Raw genomic sequence first — 18972 nt, 5'->3', positions numbered from 1 at the left:
TTTTAATAAAAGAAGCTAATATCTGAAATATAGTTACATTTGTAATGAAACAATGTCAAATACATGTTCAAATGACAAAGCAAAACTAATACCCAGATATAATTATTTTAAAATACGAAATCTGTGATGAATTGGCCTTTTTGTCGTATTGGCTCCTAGCTCTGGTGCAGCACTCTGGGCGGGACTTACTGGCTATTTCTGAAGAGAGGACTGTTCACCCCAAGTCAGCACCTTGAGTTAGGACTAGGGTGTGTCTTGTAAGGTGGTGGGTGGGACACAGGCCACTCCCTAGATTGCCAAAAATCGACGGGACAATTCTTTTTTTTTAATAAAAGAAGCTAATATCTGAAATATAGTTACATTTGTAATGAAATAGTCAAATACACGTTCAAATGACAAAGCAAAACGAATACCCAGATATAATTATTTTAAAATACGAAATCTGTGATGAATTGGCCTTTTTGTCGTATTGGCTCCTAGCTCTGGTGCAGCACTCTGGGCGGGACTTACTGCCCATTTTGGGAGAGATGGCTGTTCACCCCAAGTCAGCACCTTGAGTTAGGACTAGGGTGTGTCTTGTAAGGTGGTGGGTGGGACACAGGCCAATCCCTAGATTGCCAAAAATCGACGGGACAATTATTATTATTTTTTTTAAAGAAGCTAATATCTGAAATATAGTTACATTTGTAATGAAACAGTCAAATACACGTTCAAATGACAAAGCAAAACTAATACCCAGATATAAATATTTTAAAATACGAAATCTGTGATGAATTGGCCTTTTTGACGTATTGGCTCCTAGCTCTGGTGCAGCACTCTGGGCGGGACTTACTGGCTATTTTGGGAGAGAGGACTGTTCACCCCAAGTCAGCACCTTGAGTTAGGACTAGGGTGTGTCTTGTAAGGTGGTGGGTGGGACACAGGCCACTCCCTAGATTGCCTAAAATCGATGGGACAATTCTTTTTTTTTAATAAAAGAAGCTAATATCTGAAATATAGTTACATTTGTAATGAAATAGTCAAATACACGTTCAAATGACAAAGCAAAACGAATACCCAGATATAATTATTTTAAAATACGAAATCTGGGATGAATTGGCCTTTTTGTCGTATTGGCTCCTAGCTCTGGTGCAGCACTCTGGGCGGGACTTACTGCCCATTTTGGGAGAGATGGCTGTTCACCCCAAGTCAGCACCTTGAGTTAGGGCTAGGGTGTGTCCTGTAAGGTGGTGGGTGGGACACAGGCCACTCCCTAGATTGCCAAAAATTGACGGGACAATTTTTTAAATTTTTTTTAAAGAAGCTAATATCTGAAATATAGTTACATTTGTAATGAAACAGTCAAATACACGTTCAAATGACAAAGCAAAACTAATACCCAGATATAAATATTTTAAAATACGAAATCTGTGATGAATTGGCCTTTTTGTCGTATTGGCTCCTAGCTCTGGTGCAGCACTCTGGGCGGGACTTACTGGCTATTTCTGAAGAGAGGACTGTTCACCCCAAGTCAGCACCTTGAGTTAGGACTAGGGTGTGTCTTGTAAGGTGGTGGGTGGGACACAGGCCACTCCCTAGATTGCCTAAAATCGATGGGACAATTCTTTTTTTTTAATAAAAGAAGCTAATATCTGAAATATAGTTACATTTGTAATGAAACAATGTCAAATACATGTTCAAATGACAAAGCAAAACTAATACCCAGATATAATTATTTTAAAATACGAAATCTGTGATGAATTGGCCTTTTTGTCGTATTGGCTCCTAGCTCTGGTGCAGCACTCTGGGCGGGACTTACTGCCCATTTTGGGAGAGATGGCTGTTCACCCCAAGTCAGCACCTTGAGTTAGGACTAGGGTGTGTCTTGTAAGGTGGTGGGTGGGACACAGGCCACTCCCTAGATTGCCAAAAATTGACGGGACAATTTTTTAATTTTTTTTTAAAGAAGCTAATATCTGAAATATAGTTACATTTGTAATGAAACAGTCAAATACACGTTCAAATGACAAAGCAAAACTAATACCCAGATATAAATATTTTAAAATACGAAATCTGTGATGAATTGGCCTTTTTGTCGTATTGGCTCCTAGCTCTGGTGCAGCACTCTGGGCGGGACTTACTGGCTATTTCTGAAGAGAGGACTGTTCACCCCAAGTCAGCACCTTGAGTTAGGACTAGGGTGTGTCTTGTAAGGTGGTGGGTGGGACACAGGCCACTCCCTAGATTGCCTAAAATCGATGGGACAATTCTTTTTTTTTAATAAAAGAAGCTAATATCTGAAATATAGTTACATTTGTAATGAAATAGTCAAATACACGTTCAAATGACAAAGCAAAACGAATACCCAGATATAATTATTTTAAAATACGAAATCTGGGATGAATTGGCCTTTTTGTCGTATTGGCTCCTAGCTCTGGTGCAGCACTCTGGGCGGGACTTACTGCCCATTTTGGGAGAGATGGCTGTTCACCCCAAGTCAGCACCTTGAGTTAGGGCTAGGGTGTGTCCTGTAAGGTGGTGGGTGGGACACAGGCCACTCCCTAGATTGCCAAAAATTGACGGGACAATTTTTTAAATTTTTTTTAAAGAAGCTAATATCTGAAATATAGTTACATTTGTAATGAAACAGTCAAATACACGTTCAAATGACAAAGCAAAACTAATACCCAGATATAAATATTTTAAAATACGAAATCTGTGATGAATTGGCCTTTTTGTCGTATTGGCTCCTAGCTCTGGTGCAGCACTCTGGGCGGGACTTACTGGCTATTTCTGAAGAGAGGACTGTTCACCCCAAGTCAGCATCTTGAGTTAGGACTAGGGTGTGTCTTGTAAGGTGGTGGGTGGGACACAGGCCACTCCCTAGATTGCCAAAAATCGACGGGACAATTATTATTATTTTTTTTAAAGAAGCTAATATCTGAAATATAGTTACATTTGTAATGAAACAATGTCAAATACATGTTCAAATGACAAAGCAAAACTAATACCCAGATATAATTATTTTAAAATACGAAATCTGTGATGAATTGGCCTTTTTGTCGTATTGGCTCCTAGCTCTGGTGCAGCACTCTGGGCGGGACTTACTGGCTATTTTGGGAGAGAGGACTGTTCACCCCAAGTCAGCACCTTGCGTTAGGACTAGGGTGTGTCTTGTAAGGTGGTGGGTGGGACACAGGCCACACCCTAGATTGCCAAAAATCGACGGGACAATTCTTTTTTTTTAATAAAAGAAGCTAATATCTGAAATATAGTTACATTTGTAATGAAACAATGTCAAATACACGTTCAAATGACAAAGCAAAACTAATACCCAGATATAATTATTTTAAAATACGAAATCTGTGATGAATTGGCCTTTTTGACGTATTGGCTCCTAGCTCTGGTGCAGCACTCTGGGCGGGACTTACTGCCGCTTTCTGAAGAGAGGACTGTTCACCCCAAGTCAGCACCTTGAGTTAGGACTAGGGTGTGTCTTGTAAGGTGGTGGGTGGGACACAGGCCACTCCCTAGATTGCCAAAAATCGACGGGACAATTATTATTATTTTTTTTTTTAAAGAAGCTAATATCTGAAATATAGTTACATTTGTAATGAAACAGTCAAATACACGTTCAAATGACAAAGCAAAACTAATACCCAGATATAAATATTTTAAAATACGAAATCTGTGATGAATTGGCCTTTTTGACGTATTGGCTCCTAGCTCTGGTGCAGCACTCTGGGCGGGACTTACTGGCTATTTCTGAAGAGAGGACTGTTCACCCCAAGTCAGCACCTTGAGTTAGGACTAGGGTGTGTCTTGTAAGGTGGTGGGTGGGACACAGGCCACTCCCTAGATTGCCTAAAATCGATGGGACAATTCTTTTTTTTTAATAAAAGAAGCTAATATCTGAAATATAGTTACATTTGTAATGAAACAATGTCAAATACATGTTCAAATGACAAAGCAAAACTAATACCCAGATATAATTATTTTAAAATACGAAATCTGTGATGAATTGGCCTTTTTGTCGTATTGGCTCCTAGCTCTGGTGCAGCACTCTGGGCGGGACTTACTGCCCATTTTGGGAGAGAGGACTGTTCACCCCAAGTCAGCACCTTGAGTTAGGACTAGGGTGTGTCTTGTAAGGTGGTGGGTGGGACACAGGCCACTCCCTAGATTGCCAAACATCGACGGGACAATTATTTTTATTTTTTTAAAGAAGCTAATATCTGAAATATAGTTACATTTGTAATGAAACAATGTCAAATACACGTTCAAATGACAAAGCAAAACTAATACGCAGATATAAATATTTTAAAATACGAAATCTGTGATGAATTGGCCTTTTTGTCGTATTGGCTCCTAGCTCTGGTGCAGCACTCTGGGCGGGACTTACTGGCTATTTTGGGAGAGAGGACTGTTCACCCCAAGTCAGCATCTTGAGTTAGGACTAGGGTGTGTCTTGTAAGGTGGTGGGTGGGACACAGGCCACTCCCTAGATTGCCTAAAATCGATGGGACAATTATTACTTTTTTTTTAAAGAAGCTAATATCTGAAATATAGTTACATTTGTAATGAAACAGTCAAATACACGTTCAAATGACAAAGTAAAACTAATACCCAGATATAATTATTTTAAAATACGAAATCTGTGATGAATTGGCCTTTTTGTCGTATTGGCTCCTAGCTCTGGTGCAGCACTCTGGGCGGGACTTACTGCCCATTTTGGGAGAGAGGACTGTTCACCCCAAGTCAGCATCTTGAGTTAGGGCTAGGGTGTGTCCTGTAAGGTGGTGGGTGGGACACAGGCCACTCCCTAGATTGCCTAAAATCGACGGGACAATTTGTTTATTTTTTTAAAGAAGCTAATATCTGAAATATAGTTACATTTGTAATGAAACAGTCAAATACACGTTCAAATGACAAAGTAAAACTAATACCCAGATATAATTATTTTAAAATACGAAATCTGTGATGAATTGGCCTTTTTGTCGTATTGGCTCCTAGCTCTGGTGCAGCACTCTGGGCGGGACTTACTGCCCATTTTGGGAGAGAGGACTGTTCACCCCAAGTCAGCACCTTGAGTTAGGACTAGGGTGTGTCTTGTAAGGTGGTGGGTGGGACACAGGCCACTCCCTAGATTGCCAAAAATTGACGGGACAATTTTTTAACATTTTTTTAAAGAAGCTAATATCTGAAATATAGTTACATTTGTAATGAAACAGTCAAATACACGTTCAAATGACAAAGCAAAACTAATACCCAGATATAAATATTTTAAAATACGAAATCTGTGATGAATTGGCCTTTTTGTCGTATTGGCTCCTAGCTCTGGTGCAGCACTCTGGGCGGGACTTACTGGCTATTTTGGGAGAGAGGACTGTTCACCCCAAGTCAGCACCTTGAGTTAGGACTAGGGTGTGTCTTGTAAGGTGGTGGGTGGGACACAGGCCACTCCCTAGATTGCCAAAAATCGACGGGACAATTCTTTTTTTTTAATAAAAGAAGCTAATATCTGAAATATAGTTACATTTGTAATGAAACAATGTCAAATACACGTTCAAATGACAAAGCAAAACTAATACCCAGATATAATTATTTTAAAATACGAAATCTGTGATGAATTGGCCTTTTTGTCGTATTGGCTCCTAGCTCTGGTGCAGCACTCTGGGCGGGACTTACTGCCCATTTTGGGAGAGAGGACTGTTCACCCCAAGTCAGCACCTTGAGTTAGGACTAGGGTGTGTCTTGTAAGGTGGTGGGTGGGACACAGGCCACTCCCTAGATTGCCAAAAATTGACGGGACAATTCTTTTTTTTTAATAAAAGAAGCTAATATCTGAAATATAGTTACATTTGTAATGAAATAGTCAAATACACGTTCAAATGACAAAGCAAAACTAATACCCAGATATAATTATTTTAAAATACGAAATCTGGGATGAATTGGCCTTTTTGTCGTATTGGCTCCTAGCTCTGGTGCAGCACTCTGGGCGGGACTTACTGGCTATTTTGGGAGAGATGACTGTTCACCCCAAGTCAGCACCTTGAGTTAGGACTAGGGTGTGTCTTGTAAGGTGGTGGGTGGGACACAGGCCACTCCCTAGATTGCCTAAAATCGATGGGACAATTCTTTTTTTTTAATAAAAGAAGCTAATATCTGAAATATAGTTACATTTGTAATGAAACAATGTCAAATACATGTTCAAATGACAAAGCAAAACTAATACCCAGATATAATTATTTTAAAATACGAAATCTGTGATGAATTGGCCTTTTTGTCGTATTGGCTCCTAGCTCTGGTGCAGCACTCTGGGCGGGACTTACTGGCTATTTCTGAAGAGAGGACTGTTCACCCCAAGTCAGCACCTTGAGTTAGGACTAGGGTGTGTCTTGTAAGGTGGTGGGTGGGACACAGGCCACTCCCTAGATTGCCAAAAATCGACGGGACAATTCTTTTTTTTTAATAAAAGAAGCTAATATCTGAAATATAGTTACATTTGTAATGAAATAGTCAAATACACGTTCAAATGACAAAGCAAAACGAATACCCAGATATAATTATTTTAAAATACGAAATCTGTGATGAATTGGCCTTTTTGTCGTATTGGCTCCTAGCTCTGGTGCAGCACTCTGGGCGGGACTTACTGCCCATTTTGGGAGAGATGGCTGTTCACCCCAAGTCAGCACCTTGAGTTAGGACTAGGGTGTGTCTTGTAAGGTGGTGGGTGGGACACAGGCCAATCCCTAGATTGCCAAAAATCGACGGGACAATTATTATTATTTTTTTTAAAGAAGCTAATATCTGAAATATAGTTACATTTGTAATGAAACAGTCAAATACACGTTCAAATGACAAAGCAAAACTAATACCCAGATATAAATATTTTAAAATACGAAATCTGTGATGAATTGGCCTTTTTGACGTATTGGCTCCTAGCTCTGGTGCAGCACTCTGGGCGGGACTTACTGGCTATTTTGGGAGAGAGGACTGTTCACCCCAAGTCAGCACCTTGAGTTAGGACTAGGGTGTGTCTTGTAAGGTGGTGGGTGGGACACAGGCCACTCCCTAGATTGCCTAAAATCGATGGGACAATTCTTTTTTTTTAATAAAAGAAGCTAATATCTGAAATATAGTTACATTTGTAATGAAATAGTCAAATACACGTTCAAATGACAAAGCAAAACGAATACCCAGATATAATTATTTTAAAATACGAAATCTGGGATGAATTGGCCTTTTTGTCGTATTGGCTCCTAGCTCTGGTGCAGCACTCTGGGCGGGACTTACTGCCCATTTTGGGAGAGATGGCTGTTCACCCCAAGTCAGCACCTTGAGTTAGGGCTAGGGTGTGTCCTGTAAGGTGGTGGGTGGGACACAGGCCACTCCCTAGATTGCCAAAAATTGACGGGACAATTTTTTAAATTTTTTTTAAAGAAGCTAATATCTGAAATATAGTTACATTTGTAATGAAACAGTCAAATACACGTTCAAATGACAAAGCAAAACTAATACCCAGATATAAATATTTTAAAATACGAAATCTGTGATGAATTGGCCTTTTTGTCGTATTGGCTCCTAGCTCTGGTGCAGCACTCTGGGCGGGACTTACTGGCTATTTCTGAAGAGAGGACTGTTCACCCCAAGTCAGCACCTTGAGTTAGGACTAGGGTGTGTCTTGTAAGGTGGTGGGTGGGACACAGGCCACTCCCTAGATTGCCTAAAATCGATGGGACAATTCTTTTTTTTTAATAAAAGAAGCTAATATCTGAAATATAGTTACATTTGTAATGAAACAATGTCAAATACATGTTCAAATGACAAAGCAAAACTAATACCCAGATATAATTATTTTAAAATACGAAATCTGTGATGAATTGGCCTTTTTGTCGTATTGGCTCCTAGCTCTGGTGCAGCACTCTGGGCGGGACTTACTGCCCATTTTGGGAGAGATGGCTGTTCACCCCAAGTCAGCACCTTGAGTTAGGACTAGGGTGTGTCTTGTAAGGTGGTGGGTGGGACACAGGCCACTCCCTAGATTGCCAAAAATTGACGGGACAATTTTTTAATTTTTTTTTAAAGAAGCTAATATCTGAAATATAGTTACATTTGTAATGAAACAGTCAAATACACGTTCAAATGACAAAGCAAAACTAATACCCAGATATAAATATTTTAAAATACGAAATCTGTGATGAATTGGCCTTTTTGTCGTATTGGCTCCTAGCTCTGGTGCAGCACTCTGGGCGGGACTTACTGGCTATTTCTGAAGAGAGGACTGTTCACCCCAAGTCAGCACCTTGAGTTAGGACTAGGGTGTGTCTTGTAAGGTGGTGGGTGGGACACAGGCCACTCCCTAGATTGCCTAAAATCGATGGGACAATTCTTTTTTTTTAATAAAAGAAGCTAATATCTGAAATATAGTTACATTTGTAATGAAATAGTCAAATACACGTTCAAATGACAAAGCAAAACGAATACCCAGATATAATTATTTTAAAATACGAAATCTGGGATGAATTGGCCTTTTTGTCGTATTGGCTCCTAGCTCTGGTGCAGCACTCTGGGCGGGACTTACTGCCCATTTTGGGAGAGATGGCTGTTCACCCCAAGTCAGCACCTTGAGTTAGGGCTAGGGTGTGTCCTGTAAGGTGGTGGGTGGGACACAGGCCACTCCCTAGATTGCCAAAAATTGACGGGACAATTTTTTAAATTTTTTTTAAAGAAGCTAATATCTGAAATATAGTTACATTTGTAATGAAACAGTCAAATACACGTTCAAATGACAAAGCAAAACTAATACCCAGATATAAATATTTTAAAATACGAAATCTGTGATGAATTGGCCTTTTTGTCGTATTGGCTCCTAGCTCTGGTGCAGCACTCTGGGCGGGACTTACTGGCTATTTCTGAAGAGAGGACTGTTCACCCCAAGTCAGCATCTTGAGTTAGGACTAGGGTGTGTCTTGTAAGGTGGTGGGTGGGACACAGGCCACTCCCTAGATTGCCAAAAATCGACGGGACAATTATTATTATTTTTTTTAAAGAAGCTAATATCTGAAATATAGTTACATTTGTAATGAAACAATGTCAAATACATGTTCAAATGACAAAGCAAAACTAATACCCAGATATAATTATTTTAAAATACGAAATCTGTGATGAATTGGCCTTTTTGTCGTATTGGCTCCTAGCTCTGGTGCAGCACTCTGGGCGGGACTTACTGGCTATTTTGGGAGAGAGGACTGTTCACCCCAAGTCAGCACCTTGCGTTAGGACTAGGGTGTGTCTTGTAAGGTGGTGGGTGGGACACAGGCCACACCCTAGATTGCCAAAAATCGACGGGACAATTCTTTTTTTTTAATAAAAGAAGCTAATATCTGAAATATAGTTACATTTGTAATGAAACAATGTCAAATACACGTTCAAATGACAAAGCAAAACTAATACCCAGATATAATTATTTTAAAATACGAAATCTGTGATGAATTGGCCTTTTTGTCGTATTGGCTCCTAGCTCTGGTGCAGCACTCTGGGCGGGACTTACTGCCCATTTTGGGAGAGAGGACTGTTCACCCCAAGTCAGCACCTTGAGTTAGGACTAGGGTGTGTCTTGTAAGGTGGTGGGTGGGACACAGGCCACTCCCTAGATTGCCTAAAATCGACGGGACAATTATTACTTTTTTTTTAAAGAAGCTAATATCTGAAATATAGTTACATTTGTAATGAAACAATGTCAAATACACGTTCAAATGACAAAGCAAAACTAATACCCAGATATAATCATTTTAAAATACGAAATCTGTGATGAATTGGCCTTTTTGTCGTATTGGCTCCTAGCTCTGGTGCAGCACTCTGGGCGGGACTTACTGGCTATTTCTGAAGAGAGGACTGTTCACCCCAAGTCAGCACCTTGAGTTAGGACTAGGGTGTGTCTTGTAAGGTGGTGGGTGGGACACAGGCCACACCCTAGATTGCCAAAAATCGACGGGACAATTATTATTATTTTTTTTTTTAAAGAAGCTAATATCTGAAATATAGTTACATTTGTAATGAAACAGTCAAATACACGTTCAAATGACAAAGCAAAACTAATACCCAGATATAAATATTTTAAAATACGAAATCTGTGATGAATTGGCCTTTTTGACGTATTGGCTCCTAGCTCTGGTGCAGCACTCTGGGCGGGACTTACTGCCCATTTTGGGAGAGAGGACTGTTCACCCCAAGTCAGCACCTTGAGTTAGGACTAGGGTGTGTCTTGTAAGGTGGTGGGTGGGACACAGGCCACTCCCTAGATTGCCTAAAATCGATGGGACAATTATTACTTTTTTTTTAAAGAAGCTAATATCTGAAATATAGTTACATTTGTAATGAAACAGTCAAATACACGTTCAAATGACAAAGCAAAACTAATACCCAGATATAATTATTTTAAAATACGAAGTCTGTGATGAATTGGCCTTTTTGTCGTATTGGCTCCTAGCTCTGGTGCAGCACTCTGGGCGGGACTTACTGGCTATTTCTGAAGAGAGGACTGTTCACCCCAAGTCAGCACCTTGAGTTAGGACTAGGGTGTGTCTTGTAAGGTGGTGGGTGGGACACAGGCCACTCCCTAGATTGCCTAAAATCGATGGGACAATTATTACTTTTTTTTTAAAGAAGCTAATATCTGAAATATAGTTACATTTGTAATGAAACAGTCAAATACACGTTCAAATGACAAAGCAAAACTAATACCCAGATATAAATATTTTAAAATACGAAATCTGTGATGAATTGGCCTTTTTGTCGTATTGGCTCCTAGCTCTGGTGCAGCACTCTGGGCGGGACTTACTGCCCATTTTGGGAGAGAGGACTGTTCACCCCAAGTCAGCACCTTGAGTTAGGACTAGGGTGTGTCTTGTAAGGTGGTGGGTGGGACACAGGCCACACCCTAGATTGCCAAAAATCGACGGGACAATTCTTTTTTTTTAATAAAAGAAGCTAATATCTGAAATATAGTTACATTTGTAATGAAACAATGTCAAATACACGTTCAAATGACAAAGCAAAACTAATACCCAGATATAATTATTTTAAAATACGAAATCTGTGATGAATTGGCCTTTTTGTCGTATTGGCTCCTAGCTCTGGTGCAGCACTCTGGGCGGGACTTACTGCCCATTTTGGGAGAGAGGACTGTTCACCCCAAGTCAGCACCTTGAGTTAGGACTAGGGTGTGTCTTGTAAGGTGGTGGGTGGGACACAGGCCACTCCCTAGATTGCCAAAAATTGACGGGACAATTCTTTTTTTTTAATAAAAGAAGCTAATATCTGAAATATAGTTACATTTGTAATGAAATAGTCAAATACACGTTCAAATGACAAAGCAAAACTAATACCCAGATATAATTATTTTAAAATACGAAATCTGTGATGAATTGGCCTTTTTGTCGTATTGGCTCCTAGCTCTGGTGCAGCACTCTGGGCGGGACTTATTGCCCATTTTTGGAGAGATGGCTGTTCACCCCAAGTCAGCACCTTGAGTTAGGACTAGGGTGTGTCTTGTAAGGTGGTGGGTGGGACACAGGCCACTCCCTAGATTGCCAAAAATCGACGGGACAATTCTTTTTTTTTAATAAAAGAAGCTAATATCTGAAATATAGTTACATTTGTAATGAAATAGTCAAATACACGTTCAAATGACAAAGCAAAACGAATACCCAGATATAATTATTTTAAAATACGAAATCTGTGATGAATTGGCCTTTTTGTCGTATTGGCTCCTAGCTCTGGTGCAGCACTCTGGGCGGGACTTACTGGCTATTTTGGGAGAGAGGACTGTTCACCCCAAGTCAGCACCTTGAGTTAGGACTAGGGTGTGTCTTGTAAGGTGGTGGGTGGGACACAGGCCACTCCCTAGATTGCCTAAAATCGATGGGACAATTCTTTTTTTTTAATAAAAGAAGCTAATATCTGAAATATAGTTACATTTGTAATGAAACAATGTCAAATACATGTTCAAATGACAAAGCAAAACTAATACCCAGATATAATTATTTTAAAATACGAAATCTGTGATGAATTGGCCTTTTTGTCGTATTGGCTCCTAGCTCTGGTGCAGCACTCTGGGCGGGACTTACTGCCCATTTCTGAAGAGAGGACTGTTCACCCCAAGTCAGCACCTTGAGTTAGGACTAGGGTGTGTCTTGTAAGGTGGTGGGTGGGACACAGGCCACTCCCTAGATTGCCAAAAATCGACGGGACAATTCTTTTTTTTTAATAAAAGAAGCTAATATCTGAAATATAGTTACATTTGTAATGAAATAGTCAAATACACGTTCAAATGACAAAGCAAAACGAATACCCAGATATAATTATTTTAAAATACGAAATCTGGGATGAATTGGCCTTTTTGTCGTATTGGCTCCTAGCTCTGGTGCAGCACTCTGGGCGGGACTTACTGCCCATTTTGGGAGAGATGGCTGTTCACCCCAAGTCAGCACCTTGAGTTAGGGCTAGGGTGTGTCCTGTAAGGTGGTGGGTGGGACACAGGCCACTCCCTAGATTGCCAAAAATCGACGGGACAATTATTATTATTTTTTTTAAAGAAGCTAATATCTGAAATATAGTTACATTTGTAATGAAACAGTCAAATACACGTTCAAATGACAAAGCAAAACTAATACCCAGATATAAATATTTTAAAATACGAAATCTGTGATGAATTGGCCTTTTTGTCGTATTGGCTCCTAGCTCTGGTGCAGCACTCTGGGCGGGACTTACTGCCCATTTTGGGAGAGATGGCTGTTCACCCCAAGTCAGCACCTTGAGTTAGGACTAGGGTGTGTCTTGTAAGGTGGTGGGTGGGACACAGGCCACTCCCTAGATTGCCAAAAATCGACGGGACAATTATTATTATTTTTTTTAAAGAAGCTAATATCTGAAATATAGTTACATTTGTAATGAAACAATGTCAAATACATGTTCAAATGACAAAGCAAAACTAATACCCAGATATAATTATTTTAAAATACGAAATCTGTGATGAATTGGCCTTTTTGTCGTATTGGCTCCTAGCTCTGGTGCAGCACTCTGGGCGGGACTTACTGCCCATTTTGGGAGAGAGGACTGTTCACCCCAAGTCAGCACCTTGAGTTAGGACTAGGGTGTGTCCTGTAAGGTGGTGGGTGGGACACAGGCCACTCCCTAGATTGCCTAAAATCGATGGGACAATTCTTTTTTTTTAATAAAAGAAGCTAATATCTGAAATATAGTTACATTTGTAATGAAATAGTCAAATACACGTTCAAATGACAAAGCAAAACGAATACCCAGATATAATTATTTTAAAATACGAAATCTGGGATGAATTGGCCTTTTTGTCGTATTGGCTCCTAGCTCTGGTGCAGCACTCTGGGCGGGACTTACTGCCCATTTTGGGAGAGATGGCTGTTCACCCCAAGTCAGCACCTTGAGTTAGGGCTAGGGTGTGTCCTGTAAGGTGGTGGGTGGGACACAGGCCACTCCCTAGATTGCCAAAAATTGACGGGACAATTTTTTAAATTTTTTTTAAAGAAGCTAATATCTGAAATATAGTTACATTTGTAATGAAACAGTCAAATACACGTTCAAATGACAAAGCAAAACTAATACCCAGATATAAATATTTTAAAATACGAAATCTGTGATGAATTGGCCTTTTTGTCGTATTGGCTCCTAGCTCTGGTGCAGCACTCTGGGCGGGACTTACTGGCTATTTCTGAAGAGAGGACTGTTCACCCCAAGTCAGCACCTTGAGTTAGGACTAGGGTGTGTCTTGTAAGGTGGTGGGTGGGACACAGGCCACTCCCTAGATTGCCAAAAATCGACGGGACAATTATTATTATTTTTTTTAAAGAAGCTAATATCTGAAATATAGTTACATTTGTAATGAAACAATGTCAAATACATGTTCAAATGACAAAGCAAAACTAATACCCAGATATAATTATTTTAAAATACGAAATCTGTGATGAATTGGCCTTTTTGTCGTATTGGCTCCTAGCTCTGGTGCAGCACTCTGGGCGGGACTTACTGCCCATTTTGGGAGAGAGGACTGTTCACCCCAAGTCAGCACCTTGAGTTAGGGCTAGGGTGTGTCCTGTAAGGTGGTGGGTGGGACACAGGCCACTCCCTAGATTGCCAAAAATTGACGGGACAATTTTTTAAATTTTTTTTAAAGAAGCTAATATCTGAAATATAGTTACATTTGTAATGAAACAGTCAAATACACGTTCAAATGACAAAGCAAAACTAATACCCAGATATAAATATTTTAAAATACGAAATCTGTGATGAATTGGCCTTTTTGTCGTATTGGCTCCTAGCTCTGGTGCAGCACTCTGGGCGGGACTTACTGGCTATTTCTGAAGAGAGGACTGTTCACCCCAAGTCAGCACCTTGAGTTAGGACTAGGGTGTGTCTTGTAAGGTGGTGGGTGGGACACAGGCCACACCCTAGATTGCCAAAAATCGACGGGACAATTTGTTTTTTTTTTTAAAGAAGCTAATATCTGAAATATAGTTACATTTGTAATGAAACAGTCAAATACACGTTCAAATGACAAAGCAAAACTAATACCCAGATATAATTATTTTAAAATACGAAATCTGTGATGAATTGGCCTTTTTGTCGTATTGGCTCCTAGCTCTGGTGCAGCACTCTGGGCGGGACTTACTGCCCATTTTGGGAGAGAGGACTGTTCACCCCAAGTCAGCACCTTGAGTTAGGACTAGGGTGTGTCTTGTAAGGTGGTGGGTGGGACACAGGCCACTCCCTAGATTGCCAAAAATCGACGGGACAATTCTTTTTTTTTTATAAAAGAAGCTAATATCTGAAATATAGTTACATTTGTAATGAAACAATGTCAAATACATGTTCAAATGACAAAGCAAAACTAATACCCAGATATAATTATTTTAAAATACGAAATCTGTGATGAATTGGCCTTTTTGTCGTATTGGCTCCTAGCTCTGGTGCAGCACTCTGGGCGGGACTTACTGCCGTTTTCGGGAGAGATGACTGTTCACCCCAAGTCAACACCTTGAGTTAGGACTAGGGTGTGTCTTGTAAGGTGGTGGGTGGGACACAGGCCACACCCTAGATTGCCAAAAATCGACGGGACAATTATTTAAATTTTTTTAAAGAAGCTAATATCTGAAATATAGTTACATTTGTAATGAAACAATGTCAAATACACGTTCAAATGACAAAGCATAACTAATACCCAGATATAATTATTTTAAAATACGAAATCTGTGATGAATTGGCCTTCTTTTTTTTTTTTTAAATACAAAACTCTCGTAAGAGAAAGTGAATATACACATACATGTAATTACAAATGTTGTCAAAATACAAAAGTTAATAACTAAACAGAAAACAACACCAAAACAAAAACAAAAAAAGAAAGAAAGAAAGGGGCTATTTAAAAACACAAGTCAATGTCAAAAGGCTATTTTCAGATAGTCCTTTTTTCTCTTTTTATCTTATACACACAATGCTGAGTTTATACACACAATGCTGACTTTATATACACAATTCTGACTTTATACACACAATTCTGACTTTATACACACAATTCAAATCTGACTATCACACAATTCTAGCCTGACGTCGTCATACTCAATTCTAGTCAGAATATGAGTCTGATCTGCTCCGTTGGGCTGTGATTATGGGGCGTGTTGCAACCGAACCAGGAAAGACCTCAATTGGATAGACCTACAACCAATCAGAGCAACGGAGCGACGCATAACGTTAGTTGTCAAATGTCAACAGAACTCAACTGCACTGTGTTGCCAAGTCCGCGGGTTGAAGTGACCCCAATTATGTGATATACAGACCCAGGAATGCAAATTTTAGCAGGCAGCCCTGCCAAAATAACACATATTTTACCCCCCAAATGCCTTTTTTTCCGGACAACCCCCCCATTGGGCTTGTTTTTGGCTAGTTTTGAGTAGCAATCGGGATTGGGTGGGTTTTGTTGTCTGCACGCACCCTGTCTGCACGTACGCTGGAATAAGTTATGTTAGAAGAAAAAGATGACCTTTGCCGGTGTTGTAAAAAAATAATTTAAGGATACACAGAGTACTTACCAACACGATCATCATTTCTGAGAGAAATAGTAAAGGTGAATGCATATACGAACAAGTTCTCCATTTAGGATTAGAACAAATTCAACCCAAGCGCCTTTGATGACGTGGATGATTACGTCACTGTTTATCATCTGTCCATCATCGTCTAAAGCCCGCCCTGACAATTTCATTGGTCCGAACAGTTTCTGTTCGCTCTACGGATCAAGTCCAGACCGAACTGCCCGTGCAAATTTTTTTGTGGGCGGGGCTAAGTTCGTCTGGCATCCAGGCTAACCCTTTGATATCTGCATTGATCAAAAGAGTAAATTTATAGTCTTAAATTCCTAATTATTTTCTGTATTCTTCTTTCTCTTTTCTGCATTTCGCCTGTGCTCTAGCTTCTTTCCTTTAAATAAACATGGCGTTGTGTACTAAATATTGTTGGCTCTGTGATAAATTGTTTATGTTGATGCTTCTATGCGGATGCCCTGTTGGAGCGGATCTCCTGTCGGACAACATCTCTTAAGCACTATGAGTAAAACCTCAAACATACACTCATTTTCAAAAGTTTGGTGTTGGTACAATTGTTTATGTCTGAAAAAAGTCTCTAATGCTCACCAAGACGGAATTAGTTTGATTAAAAAATACAGTAAAAACAATAATATTGTGAAATAATATTAAAATAATTGTCACATGACCCTAATATGATGATTTGTTGAAAACAGTTGTGCTGCTTTATATTTTTTGGAAGACAATAACAAAAATACATTCAGTTGATCAAAAGTGACAGTAAAGACTTTTATAATGTTATAAGATTTTTAAACTTTAAAAAAAAACTTTATTCATCAATAATCCTGAAAAATGCACCATGGTTTACACAAAAATATGAAGCAGCACAAATGTTTTCAACACTGATAATAATCATAAATGTTTCTTGAGCAGCAAATCCTCATATTAGAATGATTTCTAAAGGATCATGTGACTGAAGACAGGAGTAATTATGTTAAAAATTCATCAATTCAATCAAGTTCAAATTCATTCAATTTTTTTTTAAATATATTAAATGTCATTACAATGTAAAATAGCTGTTTTCTATATGTAAAGGGTTAGTGCACCCAAAAATGTAAATTTATGTCATTAATTCCTCATGTCATTCCAAACCCGTAAGACAGTTCATCTTCAAAACACAAATGAGGTCCTTCTCAAAAAATTTGCATATTGTGATAAAGTTCATTATTTTCCATAATGTAATGATACAAATTAAACTTTCATATATTTTAGATTAATTGCACACCAACTGAAATATTTCAGGTCTTTTATTGTTTTAATACTGATGATTTTGGCATACAGCTCATGAAAATCTCAAAAAATTAGCATATCATGAAAAGGTTCTCTGAACGAGCTATTAACCTAATCATCTGAATCAACTAATTACACCTGCAAAAGATTCCTGAGGCTTTTAAAAACTCCCAGCCTGGTTCATTACTCAAAACCGCAATCATGGGTAAGACTGCCGACCTGACTGCTGTCCAGAAGGCCATCATTGACACCCTCAAGCAAGAGGGTAAGACACAGAAAGACATTTCTGAACGAATAGGCTGTTCCCAGAGTGCTGTATCAAGGCACCTCAGTGGGAAGTCTGTGAGAAGGAAAAAGTGTGGCAAAAAACTCTGCACAACGAGAAGAGGTGACCGGACCCTGAGGAAGATTGTGGAGAAGGACCGATTCCAGACCTTGGGGGATCTGCGGAAGCAGTGGACTGAGTCTGGAGTAGAAACATCCAGAGCCACCGTGCACAGGTGTGTGAAGGAAATGGGCTACAGGTGCCGCATTCCCCAGGTCAAGCCACTTTTGACCCAGAAACAGCAGCAGAAGCGCCTGACCTGGGCTACAGAGAAGCAGCACTGGACTGTTGCTCAGAGGTCCAAAGTACTTTTTTCGGATGAAAGCAAATTTCGCATGTCATTCGGAAATCAAGGTGTCAGAGTCTGGAGGAAGACTGGGGAGAAGGAAATGCCAAAATGCCTGAAGTCCAGTGTCAAGTACCCACAGTCAGTGATGGTCTGGGGTGCCATGTCAGCTGCTGGTGTTGGTCCACTGTGTTTTATCAAGGGCAGGGTCAATGCAGCTAGCTATCAGGAGATTTTGGAGCACTTCATGCTTCCATCTGCTGAAAAGCTTTAGACTCACTATTTTAGATCCCCCTACCCATCTTTTATACGCAATAAAATACTGTGTTATTGGAAGTCTTGTGGTCTGTCGTCCTTGCCTGGCCTCTGTCCGTCTCCCCAAGGGTGGTACGGGTCTTAGGGGTGGGTGCAGCCTGATTTGGCCCGCCCCGACCTGCGACAATGGACTGTTCCAAAAGTTGCATCAGTTCCAGGAAGTGACATCATCTGCCTTTCATGAAGTTGATGGTAGAAGACAAGTGTTCTCTTTTAATGAATTTTCTTTGAGTTTATGTAATGTCTGAAAGACTGGGACACACTCATTGTGTCAGCCCTGTTACCAGAAAAGCATATGTTAAAAAGTTATTTGTACATATTTAAAAATGTACATGTATAACATTTAAGCCTCTCATTCAGGCACATAATGTGGTGTCATTACCTAACAAATAAGTAAAAGCCTACATAGACACTCGCCATATTTGTTTTCATAGGCTTAATATTTAACGTACCATAGTTGTTTGGTTGTCGTGAAATGGCAGAACTTGCAGCTCCACTTCATTGGTCAAGGGAAATGCCTCACACTGTTTGCGGGACTGCCTGAAGTAATTCTATGAAGAAAAGAAAAAGTCAACCAACATTTAATGAACAGAGTGTGTCGATGATTCGGATCATGTGTCAAACTGCTGAAATCACGGGACTTTGGCGCTCCGACTCACTGATTCATA

The sequence above is a fragment of the Gobio gobio genome (genome assembly GCF_949357685.1).
Source record: "Gobio gobio genome assembly, chromosome: 5".
Taxonomy (NCBI): domain Eukaryota; kingdom Metazoa; phylum Chordata; class Actinopteri; order Cypriniformes; family Gobionidae; genus Gobio; species Gobio gobio.
This window is presented reverse-complemented; position numbering follows the sequence as displayed.